Genomic DNA, 3,403 nt, shown 5'->3' with positions numbered 1-3,403 from the left:
GTATGCCCAGCCTTCTTTGGATGGTGCACGCCTCAGCATTGTGAGGTCTATTGTGAGGGCAAATCACTTCGAAATCAAGTCAGCTATAATTCAGATGATTCAGAATACAGTCCAGTTTGGAGGATCTGCAGTAGATGACCCAAATACGCACATCGCAGATTTTCTTGAAATTTGCGATACTTTTAAATTTAATGGAGTTTTTGATGATGCTGTTAGGTTGCGTTTATTTCCTTTCTCCTTACATGACAAAGCTAAAGCATGGTTAAATTGTTTACCTGTAGGTTCGATTACCACATGGGAGGACATGGCGAAAGCGTTTCTCATTAAATACTTTCCTCCATCTAAGACCATGAAGCTGCGGGCAGACATCACTACATTTGCTCAATTCGAGCAGGAGTATTTATATGAAGCATGTGAGCGTTTCAAAGATCTATTACGAAGATGCCCTCATCACGAACTTCCACTTGGGTTAGTTGCTCAAACCTTTTACTATGGCTTGCTTACTCTTAATCGTACTATGATAGATGCTGCTGCTTGTGGAAATCTCTTGAGAAAAACTGCTGAGGAAGGATATGAGTTGTTGGAGGAGATGGTTGCTAGCAGCTATCATCCTCAATCTGAAAGGAACAACCAGCGGAGGAGTGCAGGAGTCCACCAGGTAACTGACCTTTCTTCTATCAATGCACAGCTTGATGTTTTGAACAGGAAGTTGTACGGGTTGAATATGGGTGGCACGGCTATGCGTCTTCAAGAGATATTTTGTGAAAAATGCGGAGGAGAACACTATGTTAAGGACTGTCAAGATGGAAATCCATTTTATGTGCAAGAAGGGGCACCAGTGAACCAAGTGGGAGTCCAAAACCGTCCAAGAAATGACCCTTATTCGAATATATACAATCCTGGATGGAGGCAACATCCCAACTTCTCATGGGTGGCCAAAATAGTCAGAATCGACCACAAGGAGGACAACAATATGGGAAACAACCAATGTACAGATCTGACCCTCCTAGAGAATAAAAGTCCAATTTGGAGCAGATGATGTCTAAGTTCATCTCATCTACCGAAATTAGACTCCAAAACCAAGATGCATCGATAAAGGGGCTAGAAAATCAAATTGGACAGTTAGCAAATATGATAGCATGTAGAGAGCCGATCACCTTGCCAAGTAACACATAGACCAATCCAAAAGAGCAAGTGAAGGCCATCGAGTTGAAGAGTGGAAAGATCTTTGAGGCTAGAGGGACAGAAAAAATCAACCACTGAATGAACAGACTGAGTCATCAAAAGGTTAGTCTTCTAAATCAACACCAGCACCCACTGCACAATCTAAAATTGTTATCCCTCCACCTTTTCCTGCAGCATTGAGAAAGGCGAAATTAGATGCGCAATTCGGTAAGTTCTTAGAAGTATTCAAAAAATTGCATATCAATATTCCTTTTGCCGATGCTTTGATGCAAATGCTTAGTTATGCTAAATTTTTGAAAGACATATTAGCTAATAAGAGGAAGTTGGAGGATCACATGATGATAAACTTGACTGAGAATTGTTCGGCATTGGTACAAAACAAGATCCCACCGAAACTAAAAGATCCAGGGAGTTTTTCTATTCCTTGCATGATTGCTGATGTTGTTTTTCATAAAGCTTTGTGTGATCTTGGTGCAAGTATTAATCTTATGCCGTTATCTGTGTTTAGGAAACTTGGATTGGGAGAACCTAAGCCAACGAGGATGTCTTTACAACTAGCTGACAGATCTGTCAAGTATCCACGAGGAGTGATTGAGGATGTGCTAGTGAAAGTGGACAAATTTATTTTTCCTGCGGATTTTGTGGTACTTGACATGGAGGAAGACATGTAGATGCCCTTGATTTTGGGGAGACCGTACCTTGCAACTGGCAAGGCTCTAATTGATGTTCAAGAAGGGAAGTTGAGATTGAGATTGAGCGAGGAAGAGATTACTTTTGATGTCTTTAATGCACTTAAGCATACACTGCATTCTGATAGTTGTTTTAGAATTGATGCTTTTGATTATCTTATGTCTGACTATGTGCAGGTGCTATTAGAGATCTTTTGAAAGCCACTCTCACTACTGAATTGAGAGAAGATGAATTTGATGCAGAGAAAGATGAAATAGTGGCATACCTCAATGCCAACCAGCCATGGAAGAGGCCAATAAGGATGAGATTAGAGGACTTGGGGCATCGAAGAGACTTGACCCCTCAGAAGTCAAGCCTAGAGGAGCCACCAACTCTGAAGCTCAAGCCATTACCTCCACATCTGAAATACGTCTATCTAGGTGAGAATAATAAACTCCCTGTGATAATTTCTTCTTCTTTGACAGATGTGATGGAGGACAAACTGCTGGAAGTCTTGAAAGCACACAAAAGTGCATTTTCATGGAAGGTGGCGGATATCAAAGGGATCAATCCCTCAGTCTGCATGCAAAAGATATTGATGGAAGACAAATGCTCACCTCTTGTGCAACCTCAGAGAAGATTGAATTCAAAGATGCATGAGGTAGTAAAAGCCGAAACTATCAAACTCCTTGATGCAGGTATTATCTATCCTATATCTGATAGTGCATAGGTAAGTCCTGTTCAATGTGTGCCGAAAAAGGGTGGGATTACTGTTATCACAAATGAAAAAAATGAATTAATACCCACTAGGACAGTTACGGGATGGCGTGTGTGCATTGATTAAAAATCACTTTCCACTGCCCTTTATTGATCAAATGCTTGAGAGGTTAGCGGGTCATGAGTTCTATTGTTTTTTGGATGGGTATTCAGGGTATAACAAAATCATGATTGTGCTCGAGGACCAAGAGAAAACCACTTTCACTTGTCCTTATGGCACTTTTGCTTTTAGAAGGATGCCCTTTGGTTTGTGTAATGCCCCTGCCACTTTTCAGCGATGCATGACGGCTATATTTCATGACATGATAGAAAATTTTCTTGAGATATTTATGGATGACTTCTCGATATTTGGCTCTTCTTTTGATAACTGTTTGTAGAATTTGAAGGTGGTGTTAATGAGATGCGAGGAGACAAACTTGGTACTGAATTGGGAAAAGTGTCATTTTATGGTACAAGAAGGCATAGTGTTGGGGCACAAGATATCACAGCATGGAATAGAGGTGGATAAGGCAAAAGTAGAAGTTATCAAGAACTTACCGCCTCCGACATCCATAAAGGGAGTTAGAAATTTTCTAGGCCACGCCGGTTTTTATCAGCGTTTTATCAAAGATTTTTCAAAAATTTCCAAACTTTTATCTTCCTTACTTATGAAAGATATGCCTTTTAATATCAATTCTGACTGTTTACAGGCATACGAGGATTTGAAGGAGCGCTTGGTGACGGCTCCTGTCTTGGTGGCACCAGATTGGGATCTACCCTTCGAGGTCATGTG

The 3,403-nt window shown here is 40.8% G+C and overlaps 1 non-coding gene across 1 annotated transcript; it reads right to left on the bottom strand.

The window, feature by feature from the left end:
- Positions 1-353: 353 nt before the first annotated feature.
- On the bottom strand, positions 354-459 carry LOC142533984 (small nucleolar RNA R71). The gene has a single exon (XR_012816857.1). It is a non-coding gene; the product is annotated as a small nucleolar RNA R71 (small nucleolar RNA).
- Positions 460-3,403: the final 2,944 nt, after the last annotated feature.

This window comes from Primulina tabacum, chromosome 18, assembly GCF_025594145.1.
Source record: "Primulina tabacum isolate GXHZ01 chromosome 18, ASM2559414v2, whole genome shotgun sequence".
NCBI classification, from domain to species: domain Eukaryota; kingdom Viridiplantae; phylum Streptophyta; class Magnoliopsida; order Lamiales; family Gesneriaceae; genus Primulina; species Primulina tabacum.
This window is presented reverse-complemented; position numbering and strand designations above follow the sequence as displayed.